At 42.7% G+C, this 18,810-nt stretch overlaps 1 protein-coding gene across 1 annotated transcript in view; it reads left to right on the top strand.

Annotated features, from left to right (window-relative positions):
- The window catches only part of LOC311445462 (uncharacterized protein), a 342,727-nt gene that overhangs the window by 221,514 nt on the left and 102,403 nt on the right, over positions 1-18,810 (top strand). Inside the window, exon 12 of the mRNA XM_084537630.1 lies at positions 2,280-2,409. The gene's annotated coding sequence lies outside the window, so the exon portion shown is untranslated. The remainder of the gene's footprint in view (positions 1-2,279; positions 2,410-18,810) is intronic.

The following is an 18,810-nucleotide window of genomic DNA, read 5'->3' as shown; positions in this document are numbered from 1 at the left end:
ACAAGAATGCATATTTCCTTTGTTTAGCCCTTGCTAGGAATTTTTTGGACACACAGTCCTCAAAGGCCTGATTTCCACAAACAACTCTAGACTGTGCCATCAGCTTATTTCTCTCCCAAACAGAACCGGCTTTGTGCTGGTGTTTTAAGCAGCAAGCCACCTGATGGCCAAGGCTGTGTGCACAATCCAGGAGCTGTGAACACATTTACAGATGACAGCGAATCTGCATCTGTGCAAAGCTGGGATTCATTGGAATTGAAACACCTCCACAATGTGTCTCAGAACTATAAATATGCATCTAGGAAATAAGTAAGCCATGCCATTATACTCCGAGTATGCTGTAGTTAACCCAGCCGAAGCACAAGATGATGTATATGATGTAAGGTCTTGTTTACACTTCTGCACAGCAGACGAAGTTATTTGGAAACTTGCGTGCTTTTCTGATTTCTTCATGCTGTTGGGTATGATGTGAGTGCCAACAGCAGCAACCACCATGCGCTTGATGTTCTCCATCAACTGCCTCAGCATGGCGCAGGTTTCAGCACGGCGTTGACTCAATTTTGTGGATCCCGCTTTGGAGTGCATTGATCGCCGGGCAGAACACGGTATGGACCTCACAGGTGAATTCCTTCCCTTGGAACTTCACGGTCAAGACTTTTTGAAAGGGACATTTTCCATCCCCACCCCTAAAATATTAAGCAATGCTACAAATTTTAATTCCACAGGTCTGCCTGAATCTCCAAACTGTTGACTCGGATTTCACAATAGCTGGACATTTGAAAACATTCAAGTGTGTAGAAATACTGTTACACTAATTTAAATGCCCCGCAGTCAGGCCTTGCAGTTGTTTTCTTGCAACACGTGTCTCGTAGCACTTGGTTTTTTACTGGAAGCAAAACAAGCGGGGTAGTGGAAAACATGTGACTGTCTGTTATTTACATCCCCTTCCACCCCCACCAGCCAACACAGTTTGAACATGAAAGTCACTACAGAGCAGCAGCCTATAAATATTCAGAGAAATCCAAGCAGGGCAGAAACGTTGCAAAAACCTTGGACTAACAGTGCACAGGCCCGAAGAGTTCGGCCTAACCACTGCTGGCCAGGGACACAGGCTGAATTCAAACAAAGACTGATTGTAATTTTGTGGTTGGACATGAATGTTTTGCACAACTCTGATTGAGGCCACTTTGAAAACTGGGCCAGGGTTGTAAAATAACGTATTTACTGCAGTGTGCATTGTATCTGAAAACACAGGGAAGCCTTGTAGATTCTAACCGGGCTTGGTAGGGACTTATGGCTGAAAAAAACCTTTTCTGTCTGCAAGGAGCCATGTGGGACTGTGCTTATTTTATTTGTTGCCTTTGATTAAGTGACGCAAAGTGGATTAAATGCAAAGCAAGGAATTGGACTTCTCTTTTTAGTTCTAATTCCAGTTTTCCCATTGATTTTTTTTTTTTTCCTGTGACCTCTGACAAGTCATTTAACCCCTTGGCCCTTTGATTTCTTACCCAAGGAACCAGCGTAAGGCTGCTCTACTTAGAGAGCTTGCCGTGATGACTAACAAATTCATGTTAATGAACTAATAATTGTAAAACCTAAATTGTACACAAACAGCCTTATGTTTGTGGTAGATGATACAGGAGGCTCATGAGTCTGTGCAGCACTGTCTGCACGTGACTAAGTCATCTCCCATTGATTTGCTTTGGAGCCTCAGTTGAATGCACATTTGATCTTGGGGATTGAACTTGTGACCCGTGGCACTGGCACTGGGATGACCTTTTGCCTGAGGCAGAATGCTGTGAACTGGAGTATGCAGGTGTTGAAGGATGCACATTGGCTCTTTCTGAGCTTTCTGCAGTGGCATAAATGCCTGGTGTCCATTGATTTCGGTGGAGCTCCCTCAGAGACTCTCTATAAACTGCTTTAGAAACAGTTTAAAGCAGTTTATGAACTGCTTTACAAACCCAGATATGGCTAGGAGCTGGGAAGTGGCACTATCAGACAGCCAGCTGCACCTGAAAAGAGATGAAATCCTTGTTCTCCTGCCTGGTGCTACCGAAGGAAACTAAGGCATCTCAAGAACAGTCCCTGGTCTAGCTAACAAAGAGGGAGAGCAAAGGCTTGGTCCTCACTCCTTGTGGGATGAAGGCATAAACCATCTCACCAAGCTCCTTCCAGTGAGTAAGTGGGTTTGTGTGCCTACCTGAACTTGTCAATTAATCTTTTCATAAAACAATTCTTTTTGATTACTTCCATTCTTTCTGTTCTGTCTTGTGCAGCAGATCCCAGCACCTGCCTGCCCTGGAAAACTGAGAGGCATGAGATTTGAACGAGCTGTTGTCTGTACAGATGGAGCCTCAGCTGAGGGACTGCTGCTCCTCTTCACCATGCTGAACCTCACTGTTGGTGGTAAGCTGAGCAATCCACCGCTGCCAGGCATTGCCATGTAGTAGTCTCCTTTAGCTCTTTTGCAGTTGTTTTGAGATGCAACGGAGAACCTAACAAAAATCGTTGCTTCGGCAAGAAAAAGCAAGTCTGACTAAATTCCAGTGGCAAAGGCAAAAATGGTGGGGGGAAGAGGCATGTCCTGTAGGTAATTTATTATAACAAATCTGCTTTGAGATGTAACTTTGGCTTCTTTCTCACCTGTTTAGGGCCTAAGTGCTACAAATCTGCTCTGCTTGATTTGCCTCCATATATTTATATGTCGTCTGTGTGACTTCCACACAGAACAAGCCATGATAGAAATCTTTCATTTAATTAAAATTGATTTTAAAATTCCCTTGATCAATAATGAGTTAAAATTCATCCCAGCAGTGATGGGAACAGCAAACCTTCTGAGAAAAGCTTTCAGGCCAGTGGTTTTGGCTCTAGAGACTGGGTCTTGCCTGAAATTATCCCTTTCTTGGCTCCAGTCTCCGTGGTGCTTGGCACGTTATGGTTTACCCTATAGCCCAGCTTGTCAGCCACCCATATGAAAAGCTGAGACATCCAGGCTAAAGGTCTCTTTCTTATTCTGCCTTTTTCAGCCCAGATGCTTTCAGCATCAAACTCCTTTATAATGTCTGTTGCCTTCAGGTTGGTACTGCCTACTAGGCTTCAAAGTAAAATGAGTATTTTGTGGAAAATGACCCAATGTTTCTTCTTTGATTTCTACACCACAGTCTATCTCATCTTTTTGAAGTGATTACTCAGTTGGAAAAATGGGACAAGTTATTAGTAAAGCAATGTTTAACAGCTACATTTAAAATATTGCAAAAGGGCCCCGCTGCATTTAAGTTTTATTCCTAGGCAGAATAAAGACCTAAAGAAAACATGTATAATATAAAATTGTGTTTGTGTAACCTTCCCATATAGAAATTTTGAAGATTAATAAATATTGGCTTCAAATGACAGTAATAGCCTGTTGTTCATACTCCAGGGCGGTTCCTAATTAATTGTCTCAAGCCTTCACTGAGAGATACTTTACTAAAAGTGTTATGATCAAGGAAAATTAGGAGGCTGGAGTACTCGTTTGGTTCTGCTACTCTCTTGAGAGTTGGTCCCATACCAGTGTATGAGCACTTTGTTCCTGATCCGGCAATGGGAACTGCTTGAGTTCCTTTGAAACCACATTGACTTGAAATAACAAATTAACCCCAGTGGTCTGATAGCAGGACTGGGGCTCTCATTAACTCTGGACTAGAATAAATGCAGAAGGTAGCATCAGCAGGCTTTTAAATAATAATAAAAAGTCAACTATGTAACTAATGTGTAAATAATAGCAATTTACATAAATGCACACAGGGTAAAACTGAGGTGCTGTAAAGAGTGCACTGAACAGGAATTACTGAGTATTGGTCCAGGCAGATGCTATATCATCAAACAGGAGGGAAAAGAAAAGAAATGTCAGGTATACCAGTAAGGACTAGTGTGGTCTTTGATCTGGTGGGTACGCTACCATTTTATCCCCTAGTTAGGGGAAAGTGTTTTCTTGAATGGCCAATTCATGTTGTGTTGAAAATGCTGTGATGATTTGCTATTCTTTGCTGACTTGTAGAAGTATAGAATAACAAGAGATGCCATGATGATAAATTGTTTTGGGAAGCAGAGAAACAGGCACACACCTGAGTATTGGTGAATGCACGTAGAAAACAGTACACAATGTAATAATTGCTCAGTACAAGATAATTCTACGACATTGAAAGTATTGTGTAAAATTTTGGACACTGATATTGGAAGTCTTTCTGCTATTTGAAGGAAAATTTAGACAGCATCTTCATGTTAGTAGAAGTAAGAGTTTCTTAATAAAAAGGGATTTTTATCCCTAAGATACTACCAATCTTAAGGAAAACAAAAAAACAGCTTAATACCATGGGAGGGGTAATAAATACCTTGAGAAGGTCTTCAGCTTCTGTGTCTATCTAGAATCTGCCCTTGAATTATAATAAATAACACTTATTACAACCACTGTAGCACGTCTGTCAAAAGGCCTCCAAAGCACCCCGTTCACTACTCGAGTTGCAGTCACACAGCGTGATGGTGGTACCCGTGTGGTGGTACCCAAGGAACCTCAGCCTTACAGGTGTGAAGCCACTGGGTCAGTGCCTCACTGCAAGCTGACGACAGCACCGGGAGTAGACTGCTGGTCTCCCAGCCCCCATGCTCTCACCTCTAGACAACACTGCTCCGCATGAAAAATTCCTTTGGGCTTCCTTTTTCTTTTTCTTTTCTTTTTTTTTTTTTTTTTTTTTTTTTTCTAATACCTATACTATCATACTTTTACAGAGTCCGTAAAGTAGCCAAAACTTAGTCATTTTATTTTATGGTGAGAAACATTTTTCACAGCTCTGCTTGGTAATAGAATTAGATGCTGGATGCTTTTTCAATCAAGCGTGTTGTGATTAGGGACTTGTTTTATGCTTGCTGCAGCCCAGTTTCTCTGACCAGAAACACAGTGCAGAAAAATTTCACTCTGCTCCACAGGTGGGGTTCAAGACCCTCCTGCATTGTGCTACCCTGTATCTCATGCACTGATTTTGTACTGCATGATGACTGGAACTCTTGGTTTCTAGTTCCTTTTTCTCCCTTTTCCTTTTCTTTCTCGTCCCCAGCGAAACTGTAAACTATTGCAGGTAATGTGTTCTGACTGTTGATTTCTTCTGCTCATCTTCTGGAATTATAGGAAGATCTTCTGAAACAATCAGTAGGATGAAATGCAAATGCCTTTTTCAAATTAAGTTTTTTATATTAAAAATAAAATTCAGCAGCTGTCTGAACTTTGGTTTTCCTGGGAATGGTTCCTTCTGAGGGAGCGTACTCCGACGGGACAGCATAAGCAGTAGTTTATTTCTTGTGGGAGGAAGGCAACTATTGTGAGAAGAATGGGAAAAAAAAAATACTGTTTTTTTTTTTTTTTTTTTTTTTTTTTTTGTCTTTCCACTCTTCCAATATAGTATTCCACAGTGGAATTTAAGGCTGTGAGATCCTTGCTAATAATGTAGTTCCAGTGACTGTGCAAAGAAATGTCAAAATGTTAATATAGTCATCAAGGGCTCCCGTGCTGCCTCAGCTATTTAAATCTCTTTCAGAAAGAGAGTTCTGATCACAGGAGCAGTTCCTTGCTTGGAGTTTAAATGTGCTTTATTTTCCATGAAGGCATTTTGGAGCCTCTACCTTCCTTCCTAAAGACGTAGTTGGGGGAACATTTGCCAACTTAAACAATCCCCCTTTTCCCTCCTCTCCCATGCACCTGCTATTTGTTTCTCTGCTGCTCTGTACTTGTAATTGTGCCATTACATTTGTTGCTCATTGCCACAAGGGAACTAGGTGCACGAAGCCAAGATAATTTAAGGGAAATGGCAAACAGACAAATGTAATTGCTTGAATTTTAATTTTGGTCAGTATGTTAATACAGATGTATACAAAAAAAAAAAAAAAAAAAAAAAAAAAAAGGCCTTCATTTATTTCAGGGTAAGGAATGGCCAATGCATGGATTTCCAAATATTGGGATATAGTCACTGGATATAGTTCGAAGCTTCCTAGGAAAGTTCATTAAAAAATACGGGTTTTGCTCTAATAAAAATAGCATATGTATCATCTTAGCTATAGAGAAACTGTGGTTATTTCTTATGTTTAATTGTATTTTGATTGGAGATGAAAATAGACAGTACTTCCCAGAAGAAAGCTTGACCCTACACCAGACTAGCTTGGAGGTAATTTAGGGATTACAGTTTGTGTTTTCTGAAGCAATTATCTGTTATGTGGAAACTTCAGTTTACAGAAAGTCCACAGAATTGTCCAGAGAGAGAGATTCCACTATTACAATCATCAAACAGTTGGCTTACTCGAAAGACCTCGTTGTCCTTGTCTTGTGATTCCTGCCTCTGCCTTCTTACAGTGCCAGTGGCTTGGCAAATAATTTGGTTTGGTGTTTCTGGAGTGTGTAGTGTGTCTGGTGTGCTGGGAAATGACCTGCAGAGCTTACCTGCTTTGAAGGCAGAAGGCATAGACAACGACTTAAGAAAGCTGAAGGAAAGGAAAAATTACAAAACAAGCTGCTGCTGCTCTTCTAGTGCATCCTTTGCAGTGGTATGGCTGGGTCCTGGGACACACCTTGAGTTCTGCTACCCTCTGGAGTTCTCTTGTGGTTGCCTTTTGTTTCTTCTTCTCAGGACCCTTTTGACCATCTGTGGCTTGTGGAGAATATGAAAGCTCCTTCCTGTGTCCAAGATCAATAGCTTTAAAAAAGAGCACAAGAAGCCACTAATCATCTTTTCCACCAGGCATGATTAATTTTCTGAAGTGCTTTAGCTAGTTCGCTTTGAAGTCCCATTATTTATTTATTTTTAGCAAGTGTCCAGAAGTTGAAGGCCCACCCACGTGTCCTGCAGTAGGCTGGGGCTGGCGAGGACTCCTCCAGAGTTTGTGTTGTTTGAATGTGGGTGGGCCATGGCGCTTTTTGGAGAGCTCTCCCAGAACCTGGAAATAAGATTTCAAAGGCCAGTTGAGAGGTTTCCCAAAGCACCCTGGCTTCAGTGAAAAGTGGTGCTGCTTTCCTGTCTGAATCTTGGATGAAGAAAAGAAGGAAAAAGTGTGTGTGTGGGGGGGGACCAAACAGCCACTCTACAAACTTAAATGTGATTCAGTTCTTCAGCTCCGCTCCAGCTGAATAAAAGACTGACTGAGAGAAGCTGTGTCCCCACAACCTCCTCTTTACGTGAGTAAATAAGACATTCCAGCAGTGCTGAGGCAGGGCCAGTGGAAAGATTTTTTTTTTTTAAGTTACTAAGTCATCCACAAATCCACCTGGTCTCTCTTCCTGTTTCTGCTACGATCCATAGCAACACCGAGGGCTGCGATTCCTGCAGCATTGCTTGCTCAAAGAGAGATTGCGCATAAAGCACAGGAATGGTTCCCCTGGAGCCCTGAAGCTACACAAATTCGGCACTGTGTCCTTCGCAAGTCCAACTAATGGTTGTACTGCAAAATGGGTGATGTGGTATTGGCTCACTCCGAGACGAACATGCCAGCGTGTTGGAGTGGATACGTACATGAGCCTCAACACTGCTTCCAGTTGTACTAGGCCACAGTTGTCTAATCCATCTTTGGCACTCAGAGATGTGCACTTGTACACGAGCCATAGATGGCAGAACTGTAATTGATTTGTTGCTCAGCTTGCAGGTACTAATAAAGGCAACATGCATGTGTTTTGTGCTTTGCACAGATACATTTCTAATGATCAGGCATTGAAAATGTGTTACTTTGCATGTACATATCAAATACACGTGCTGCTACCGTAAAACTGTCACTGAATGCTAGTTAAGGAAGGCGTCCATGACCTGTTGTTGGGAGATCCTTCTTTGAAAACCGGGCATGGCTGTCATTTATTTACATACTGGATTTGCTTATTTTTTGTTCATGTGCATCTCTTTCAGCACTGCAGACATGCTGAGGCTCTTTGAGAAAATCTGTGTTCTTCATTCTGTGGCATTAGTTCGAATGGACGTAAATTGTAATGAGGAAGCTTGAGCTGGCAAAGTTTCTTGCCCAAATGTATCAACTTATGAATTTCTGGGCATCTGTGCTCAATATGAAGCACCTGCTCTTGTAAGGTATGTTCTGTAAAGATTGGATGACGGCCCAGTTGGAAAGGAAGAATTCCCACATTTGAGGAAAAAATACCTGTTGAAGGCACAGCAGTGAGTGAAGAAGTGTGTGGCTCTGCAGAACAGCTGAGTAACGGGGCTGGGAAGAAGGCCTATACAGCAGGAAGGGAGAGATGTACACAAGAAATTAAAAAGTTGTGCAGTGATTACAGTAAACTGTTAATGTGCAAAACAGAAGAAAGTGGTTCCCTCTGTGTTTCTGGAAATGCAAAATGCATTTCATGCTGTCTCTTGAGGGTGACCCACTTATAAAGCAGTTAAATGATGACAGTGGATTTCAGTGAGGCTAAAACTAAGTAGACACAGCTGTAGACATTTCCATAAAGGGAATCTCCCAGGAAATAAGTCAGTTATGGAATCCAGGCTTTGTTTTCGGTTAACACTGGATGCAATTTCTCTTGATCTTACTGGAGATGTTTTTTTTTTGTCAAATTGAGTATAAGAATCATGCTGCTTTTAATCTGTTCTCTTTTGTTTCTCTTTCATCCTTCACATGGAAAGAAGTCGTCTCTGTTGTATTTTCCAAGACGGCTTTTCTTCTCCTGATATGGGATGAAATCTGTTTTCTGGGCTCTTTGTGTTCAAGGCTTTCATAGCTAATGCTCGTGCCTCTGGCATCTCCTTCCTCATGGCAGGATTTCATGACTGACAAAACAATTGGCTGTATGCACATAAACCATGGTTTTAAAGTCCTTGTAAGAATCAGGTGGCAAGGGATAGCCTTGCTTGAATTATATGACGAGCAATATATAAGTATTTCTAGATTTTTTCCCACTGAAAAAGAAAGATCTTAGGTCTTATATTGAGTTTCCACGTGCTGGTCAGCATGAAACATTTACTGCGTGATGGCCCCCAGTCTCTGTCCGGGTTTACACACAGCTGGTAGGGCATTAATTTGGCTGGTATCCATAAAAAAGACATGAGGTGCAATTCTGGGCCCAAGGAAGCAAATGGCAGCATTGCTAGGGCTCAGATCATCGCTGAAGCTCCTCGTGGATTCATTGCTTAGGAGAGGGTGATTCACAAACCAGCTGTTAGTGCCGAGACTGCTTTAGTCTATTAACTCCAATTACTTTGCACTCTCCTAGTTTCAAAACAGGCATTGGATTTTTCTACCCTAATTTAGAAGTGGGGAAAATATTTGCTTCTGGGGCTACGACCTTGTACTAAATACAAAATTTCATTCTAATTCAAATACTTAGAGATAAGTTACAACCCCCTAAGGCTCACCAAGTCCCACTTGTGAAGAATGAGGCCATTCATGTAGAGAGTGGGAGAGCAGAAGCAGCATGTTGGCCTTTACAAAAAAGCTGCCCATCAGTTTATTCCCCACCTTCTCATTGTGTGCAATGCAACTAATTTCTGAAGGTATCTCATGCACAATCGATTTTATTGTTAGCTGTCTGATTACCACAATGACATTTTTGCACCTGCTACAGCAACTCCTGGCAAGGAATATGGGGTGCAAGCGCTTGTGCTGAGATTGAAAGTTGTAGGATATTTTAAAGGGCTCAGCCTCTTCTCTGCAATGCTCCATTGCAGTGCAGTTCTGCTCCTGGGATTCTTCTCCTTGTTTGTTCCTGGGCTGCTGCCTGTTTTGCCTCTTGCTTCAGAGCAACGTGAGTGCTGTAAGTGAGGTTCTGCCTCATCGGTGTCAGCATTTCCCCTGGTCTGCAGAGCAATGAATGGTGAGGGTGCAGAATATTACACTGCATTGGCTGCTTGGATGGCATTTGTTTGATATAAGGCATAATTTAAAGCTGTTATTTTGTCTTGCTCTCTACTTTCTCCGTCTCTTACAGGTTTTCCTTTCCTGTTTCTTTGTGTTTTATGGACGAAGTTGTAGTCTCGGTGAAGTTCGTAAGAGTAGGGTTTCATCACACCCACAGAAATTAAGGTTGGTGGTGCACTGTTTCTGTACAAATCTTTCACTGAATCCATAGCCATTGTATGAAGCCGCATTTTCTCCCTGAATGGCTTAGAACTGCTTGGCAAGAGAGGATTTCAGGCCCTTCAAATCTCACTCCCACCCCCCAATAAAATTAATGATGTTATTGAACGGTTTGGAAGGAAAAATGATGCTAACAAAATTTGCAGTGAAAAACAATGGATGTAAAATGTATGAGTGTTTCCCTACGCTTTTTAGTGTCTTTATCTTGTGCCTGGGAATGCTATTTTGGATGCATGTGTGAAATGGCTATTTTTCCCCCTTGTAAACAATATTTCCTTCTTGTCAAGAAAGAAGCTTTGCAAAAAGAGAGGAGATAAAGAGAGGGCTACATCCCTGTAAGGGGTAGATGATGGAGTGCGAGTATTGGCATATGTAGAGGTCTGTCTTTTATTTGTGGCTAACTGAAGTGCATTGTGTGTCTGGCTCTGTAAGGCAGTGTACGCCTTGCACAAGGGCTCTCTAATATTCCTGAAACTTTATAAAGCCCACGAAGATACATTTCTTTCCCTTCCCCTACTTTCCCCCCTTCTTTTGAAACCTTAAAGTGTTGACTGGTGGCTCACTGCGGCACTTAGTATGTTACCACCCTTTCACACCTCTACTTGTCTACTGTCCCCACCTACTCTCACACTTCTATTGCTGTAATGATGTGTTGCAGAAATAAATTGTGTTGCACAATGAATGCCTAGAAAGAACAAGGGGGTATTTAAAAGCTGAGAAACAGGAGAACTAGTATGGAAAGGGAAAGGAGGGAAGTGTTTTTGGCACAATTTGCTGGTGGAGTATTATAATTCAAGCTAGAAGCTTGCTGCTGCGCTGTTGCGATTAAAACATTCATTTGAATGCTGGGAGTTAAATCCAACAGGAAGGGATTGGAAAGCCCTGGGTTTGGAGTGCTGGTTCAGACTTTTGGGAGATGAGGGTGTCACTTCTCTGTTTTGCTCTAGGACCTGTATGCAAAAGGCATGCAGGTTTTGGTAGTGTTGGTTTGGTTGTTTTGTTTTTCTGCTCAGGTCTGGATCCAAAGTCTTGGTTGGGTATTTCTAAAATGGGGATTCTCAAAAATCCCACTCAGCACATCGGAGATTTCACTTTATTGTCCTTGGCGTGAGAGAAGAGAGACTTTCTGACAGAGAGAATTGAGCTGAAATAAACCTTTTGCATTTCAGCCATGGTATCCTAACACTGTCCTGTAATTCCACATCTCTTTGGGAAGGTTATGCCCCCTTGATCACGCTATGAGAGAGCTGAGGCTGTGCTTTGCATTCCCAGCACAACTGGGCACCAGGCAGCTTTGCATTCCAGGTGCAGAGCTCCTGTGCTCGCTCCTCAGAGCCTGGTGCTGTGAGAGATGCTGCACAACTTTATTATTTTCTTTCCAATTTCGTTAAATTTCAGTGAGCTCGGAATTTGAAATGATGGCTTGCCCTTAAAGAGCTGGTTGCACTTGACAAGTGTGTGGCAGTACTTCATTAATTACAAGCAGCCCTTCCCAGCACAACCTCCGTTAGGTGGAATATTTGTTCGGCGCACGTAATTATCTCTCTGTCGTTCTCTCTCTCATATTGATTCATGTGGAAAAATATGATTAAAACATGAACATCTACAAATGATTCAGAATAACAAGAGAGGAAAGGCCATTGTTTTTTTGCACTGACTATACCAGATTACTATAATTACAGCTGAATGCTTATACATTTCTCTGTGCCCCCCACCAGACTGTGTGCTCCTCCGCAGCCCCGCTGTACCGTTTGGAAGCAGAGACGTTTCGAAGCAAGCCCTTCTTAAGGATGTTTCTTTGACCCATTAGGAACCTTTACCTTGGCACTCGTACATGTAATCTCTGGCATAAGGTCGTGCGGAGGGGGGGTGGGGGGGGATGGGGAAAGAAACACCAACCCTTCAGACATCTGCTGCGGTGTTTCGGCCAAGAGCGGGAGGGAAGGCTGTGCCAGTTCGGCAGCCGCTCCTGCAGCTTGCAGTCGGCTTGCTTTTGATGCCAGCGTTAATAATGTGGGCTTCCCGCTGAGGGGGTGGCACTGCCAGATTCCTAATTAGAATCCACTAAAAGCAGCAAAAGGTGAAGTGGTCATTTCTTCCCACCCCCCGCGTCTTCATCTCTTCTCCCAGGGGACTTTGTCCAGCCCTGGTGTAACTTTGACCCCTTGGCACGATGGAGAAGGGTGAGGCAGGGTCCTGCATGCTCTTGCCTCAATCTCAGATTAAACAAGTGGAAATGTTGATCTGCTGAAGCCCTCAGGAAGGACTGATTCACCGTGGTGTGTGCGGAGATGACAGAACTAATTTCACACCTCATCCATTGCGCGCAGTGGGCTCACTTGTTGTGTGCTCTTGCAGCTGGTGCGGATGCCGAAGACGGGCCGCAGTTTCCCTCTGCTCTTTGATAGGGGCTGTGTTGGAAGAGCCTAGTTCAGAGGTCAAGAACACTTCAGGTGTATCCTATCAGCAGGTCTCGCTTTGTCTTAAGAGGCTATAAATGCTGTTTTAGAGGTCTTGTTTGCTCCTGAATACCTTCAGGCTGCTTTTTGGTCAGTTCTGGGTCAGCTGGCTGATTGGGAGATCCCAGAAAAGGCTCTGGACACTGAGGCTGAGAAATATTTGCTTTGCAGGCTTGTTGCATCTGCACCGTGTCCTCTGGGTGACCGAGCCTGGAGCGGGCAGGACACAGAGGCTCAGCCTGGGGAAACTGGAGAGACCCGCGGGTACCCTCAGCCAGGCTGGTGGTGATCCCAGGAGCTCTGCTCTAGTGGGAAGGATGAGGCATTTGGTGGAAGGGGGAAGAACAGTTTTCAGGATAAGATGTGGGTTTTATTTTTGTTTTTTCCCTTCTTCTGTTTACTTTCCTAAAACAGGGCCCTTGTAGAAGTTTATTATAGATCACTTTCTCTTTGGTTCCTTGAGGAAGGAATGGGATTAGTTGTATGAAAAAGAGCAGGCAAAACACAACCTGCAAAACGTGGGCCAGAGTTTAGAGGGAACTGTAGACCCAAGCCTGAAGTGACTGTCACCAGAGCCCTCAGGAGGAATGTGCAGTGCTTTTTTCCTTGACAAAAAACAGGGCATTCAGATTTTGCTTGTAAGGTTTTGAATTGCAAACCTGGAACTTGGGCTGCACAAAGTTGCTTATGAATCAAAACTGAAGAAAGGAGTTCCGTGAACCCTTGCCAGGTGAAATTACTGACTTTTCCTTGGCTTTACCTATAATTTGCTGTTAGAAACCTGTGATCAGGTTTTAGCCTGTGAGCCAGAAACAGCCAGCTAATCAGCAGCCTTTCTCATTGCCTGATTAAAAGAAATCCTTTAAACTGTTCCTCTTTTTGATCAGTAATGCAATACGATGCATATTCCTGTGATTGTCATGACTGCAGGACAATGAATCTTCTGCCCCAAGTATTTTAACACAAGTGCCCTGCCTGCTGCCAACAGCGCTCGATGCTTTGAGCTTCGCAAGGAAGGGAAACCGGAGTCCATGCGACGCTTACCAGGAGCTGGTAACTGCCTTCTGGTTAGCACGTTATTCCAGCTCTTTCCTATTTGAGTCCTATAAAACAAAACAATGCCAGCACTTTTTTTTTTTTTTGGCTATCTGCTAATAAGAACATAATATTTATAATAAATATTTAGGAAAATTGCTCTAACATATGTACGGATATAGAGGAGCTAAAAAGCTGAAAAACCTCCAGGTTTCAGACAGGGTGAGGCACAAAGGGAAAAAATACATTTCAGAGAGACAGCAAATGTGTATCTTTTGTTTGGTGATATGGTATCCATGTAATGTCTCTGAAATGGCCACAGTTAAAGTTCATGCTACATTAGGAAAGCAAAGTGGTTTACATTGAAACTTAATAGAAGGCAATTGTGTTTGAAACATCTGATGCAGAAATAAAACACCTTATGTTTTATGGAAGCGAGGAACTGCATATTTGGCACTTGTTCTTCTTTCTAAACACGTGTGCTCTCTCTATCAGTTTGAGATAATCCAGGCCTGGCTCCTGCCCAGCCACTCCTAACCAGAATTACGCGGGACGCTCTGTGCTCCCCGCACGCGGGAACTCGTGCGCTCCCTCTTGAACCACAAATTAACTTCAGGGAGTTGGCATCTTTTGCAAATCTTCAGCTTTCCAAGAGAAAATCGTTAACAATGGATATTTCTTCCTCTATCAATGCGATTTTTTCTTTGTTTGAGAAAAGCTTGGGTTCTCCTGTTTGTGCAGTGTTTTTGCTGTTACTTGATTCAATCTGGTTCTTGATGCAAATCTCAGATTTTTGAAGTTCACGTCAGAGCACAGTCTGTAGGACTCTGTAGCTATGTTTTATCTGGTTATCTAGGCAACGGGGAAATGTGGATTCACTGACAAAACAACTTTATTTCATAGATAGGTATAGTTATGAAGTGATCCTCCACTTGAACTAAGTTTTCATGTGGACATGTTCCAACCTCTGTTGCTGCTGCTTCTAAATTACATGCTTATTTTTCTTATGCCTTATGCCTCTACTTGACAAGCACATATTTTTATGTAGCTTTACCCCTTGGGATTCAAACTGAAATGTGAACGTCTGTTCTTTGCTGTATTAGGTATATGCAGATGTTCACACCTCCAGAGTGCAGGGGGATCTCAACACGGGAAGTCAATCTGTGAAAATATAATCCGTAATTCACAAACACTAATGCATTTCTGCACCCTCTTCCTTCTGACAGTCTGAAAGTCAATGTAATCGGCTGCTGCAATATCCTGTTTGGTAGCTTAGTTAGGATTTGGATTTGATGACAAGATTAATGTTTTGTTCCTACAAGGTTAAAGGACAAGTTTTCAACAAAACTGAAAGTAATAGCCAGAACTCCAAATGCACAGTTAAATGCTCTCCCTAGTACTATATACTTCTTCTCTTTACATTTGACAAAGGGGAGAAGAAGCAGATAAAGCTACATCATCCTATCACATATTTTACATTCAAACTAAGTTACCCAATAACTTTAAGTAAATGATGTGTTTTATCCTTGACAGGTGAGATAATCTGTGAAAATTTATAGTGGTCAAAAATAGGCAAGAAAATGTGAACTAGTTGGTTACAATTAAGGTTTTATACCCTTAGTCTTTTTTTTTTTTTTTCACAGTAAACATTTACTTTTTGAGTATAAATGTAACATTTGATGCAAAATTAAACTGAAGCACTTGGTTTAATAAGTGGTGTTTTTTTATTTACTGACAGAAGGTGAGCACAGCACTGGGAGACTTCTGTGTTAATCTCTTTTGAACACCTAGCACTGGTTAGATGTTGCAACATTAGCTCTGCTTTTGGTATAGTTTTGTTAGTTATTAAGAATGGAATTAGGATAAGCCCTTTAAACTTGCATATTCTGCATAATTATCTGAGCTTCTGACTTGGTTGCCAATTAATTGTATGTGATTGGAAACGAGGATTTGTCCAGAGTTTTGATCTGGGCAGGAAGTGGAGATCGGGTTGTTGTATTCCATTTACCAGTGTATTAAAGCAGAATTCTCCAAGCTGCTATTTCTAATTAGTAGCAATTGGCCAGATTTGTACTATTTTATACTATGCTAGTTTCCTAAAAAGGAGAACAATACACTTTGTGAAACAGTCTCAAATGTGTGGAAAATGTAATCCCAAAGGAGGAATGTGATAAAGTAGTGAACTTTCTGTGTCAAAATTTTTAACTCTGCTCCCGCTTTACCTTTCCTAAGGGATTAATTTCAATAGCACTAAAGCTGTAAGTTACCTTCCCCTCACCATGCTTTGTTTTTGTTGGCTCTCTTGGAGGTTTTCCTTTTGCAAACTTTGGTGGGTATGTGAAGGCAATCTGGTTAGCTGTGCCTGAGAATGTGAGGAAGGCAAATCCCTCTGTAAAGAGGAATAGGCATTGTTCTGTGTGCTTGAGTAGCACCTTGTACAGCAAAATGTTTAGCAAGGGTAAGGAAACACTCTGCCCAGAAAGAATGAAGTGTTGAGCTCAGAGGTAGAAAGATGCTCGAGTGTTTTGAAGGCTGGTTCTCTCCAAATATGTCTCCAAGGTCCAAAGTCTCTAATATGGAATTTATTCCTGGTTTCAGCTATGGTTGTTCCATGCTTTGAGCATTTTTTATTTTTATTTTTATTTTTAATAGAAGTGATTAAGCTTGAGGCTTTTAGCTTTTCCTTTGCTGTCCTTATTTGCCCATCTCTGTCTTTTTTTTTTCTCTTACAAGAACAACTCCAAAATAAACAAGGATATGAAATAATAATACCCCTCCCCCCAAGTTAATGCACGCTTTAAAGATATTTGATTCCACAGGATATTGCAGGAAAAGCAAGTTTTCCCACATCAACATTAACATTATCCTAATAACCAGCTGGTGACGTAGCTAAGCGCATCAGTCTTACCTGGGTTTGTCAGTATTTTTGCTAAAGCCAGAGTTCTTGTCATGCTAGACCTAGGTGAATATCTGGTCCTCCCAGATGGAGGAAGAAATTTAGAAACTCAATCAAAAATAATGATTTAGAACTCAGAAAGACGACTGTCAGTTTAAAGTGGAATGTTTTTCAGATTAGCTTCATCCTTTAAGTCCTGAGTCCTGATTTTTTGAATGCTGCGATTTGACAATCCTGAGGTAAGCTGAAGTGAAAAGCTGTTCCTGGTAGGGAAGACTGACCCAACGACACCAGGGCTCTGCCGCAGTGTGTGCTGGCTGAGTAGGTGAAATGGGAGTTAATATTGCCCTGTGCCACAGCCAGAGGAAGAGAGACCTTCCTGGGCAGCCTGTGTTCTCTGAGCAGCCACCGGGACAGGAATCCTTCCTTCCCCCGAGCTCCTTGGACATATGGTCAGCTTATGCCTCAGCCCTCACCCCCATCTCCCTGGGGGCTGCTGGCTGCGGGTGAGGAGATGCGATAGCCCTGCAGCTGGCTAGCATCAGTGCTGCTGTCAGCAGCAACTACTAGCCTGGAGCACACACTGCTCCTGTGTGCAGAAAAAGCCAAGTCCCTGCGTGGTTCCCTGGCCCAATCTGTTGAAGACAGTCAGCATCTCTGAGCAGGGAGCTTTTGTCTTTGCTCCCCTTGATCATACTGACACGACCAATAATTACAAATACATTTCACGTATGATGTCTGTGGAATTCATACGGTGGTGCAGACCTTAGGGTTTCCTGACTCTTTTTAAGTTCTCAGAGTGAGCTTTGCATTCGCCTAGGATGGTCTATCTCTTCCCTTCATCACCACAGTTGCAGTATGGCAGGAAATCCTCTCTTCTGGGCCCGGTCATCACTGTCTTCTTCTTCCTCTTCTAGCCCCACACTTGAGCAATCCTGTTCCTTGATTGCTATCTAAATTGTCCTTATCATATGCCAGACACTGGAAGAGCTGCAAGGCATCATTTCCTGCAGGGCAGTGCCAGGCACGTAACATATGCTAGACATCTACAGGCAGATGGGGTTGGTTGGGGCCAGTGAAGCATGAAAAAATGGGAGCTTTGGTAGGAAGAGGCTGAAGAACTCCGCAAACTGGTCGGATGCCATATCCCAAGCAATGTTAACAGCTCATTAGCATTCCCTGCAGGGCTGGCAGGTCAACACAGGAGGTCAGAAAAATTAAGAACTATTTTCTTAAGGAAACAGAAGGTAAAGAGGGTTAGATACATACAGCTGGTGTAGGACACAATGAACGGGTTGGTCTGAGAGAAGGCAAAGGGGAATGCTTATTCTCCGTCTCTGCCTGCTTAACTAGGACCAGCCATCTGTCCATTTTCTACCTGGGATTCTCCCCATGCTGAGCTGAAACTTGCTTTATTATTCAAAAGCAAACTTGCCCAATGGCACAAGATGTTGGGAGGCAGCTGATTCGTGACCTAGCCAAAGACATCGGGAGGAGGGAGCGAGGTTTTCCTTTGAACCAGGCTCTGTAAGCATATGGTAGGCCTTGTACTTCAGGACGTGATCCATATGCTGCTCTTCAGTGCCCATATGCTTTCTATATTTTCAGTATTTATTTATTTTAATCAGGATTGAGTCTCTGATCTTGCTTTTCCTTTTGCTGCTGGCTGTAATTACATTTGGTTGTGCTACTGGAGGTAAGGCAATGAGGTTAAAAATGAACACCAGTGTGTTCAGTTGTGTCCTTTTAACATTGTCCTGTCCTGTGTGTTTCGTGAAGAGAATTGTGTTCTGGGTTAATGGTCTCTAATGCTATTAGTTTGTATTTCTTCTCTGTGTTGCAGCTCAGAAGTGGAGTTTCATTGGCTTGGGGTCAGAGGAGAGGCAAGCTCCAACTATAAGGCTCTACAAACATGAAGCGATGCTCACTGTTTCTTGTGGGGTTAGAGACTACAATCAGGTGCATTCTTATTTCACTGGATAAAAACAATCAGGAAGCAGCTCTGGTCTCTGTCTCCAACCAACATGGCAGAATGTGGCCTAAGATAGCCACGAGCTGTAGGTAGAAAAAAGTGCAATCAGCCGCTCTGTTTATCTTCTCTACTAAAGTGGGGGCATTTTGACTTCAGCAGGGCAGTGTTTCCCAGTCTCTTTAGCTGAACCCTTCCTGTGTGGTGGTGACAGACATGGCTCCTCAAACTGGGCGAGAACGGGGCTGTTGAGGCCCAGCCTCTGTCCTGCAGACCCGAGCCCAGAGGGGTCACTGCATCCAGGGAGGAGAGGAATGGCCTTGCCCAGTCCACAAGGAACACAACAGCAGCGA

The sequence above is a fragment of the Aythya ferina genome (assembly GCF_964211825.1).
Source record: "Aythya ferina genome assembly, chromosome: 16".
Classification (NCBI taxonomy): domain Eukaryota; kingdom Metazoa; phylum Chordata; class Aves; order Anseriformes; family Anatidae; genus Aythya; species Aythya ferina.
The sequence above is the reverse complement of the archived record's forward strand: the minus strand, read 5'-3'. Positions and strand labels throughout refer to the sequence as shown.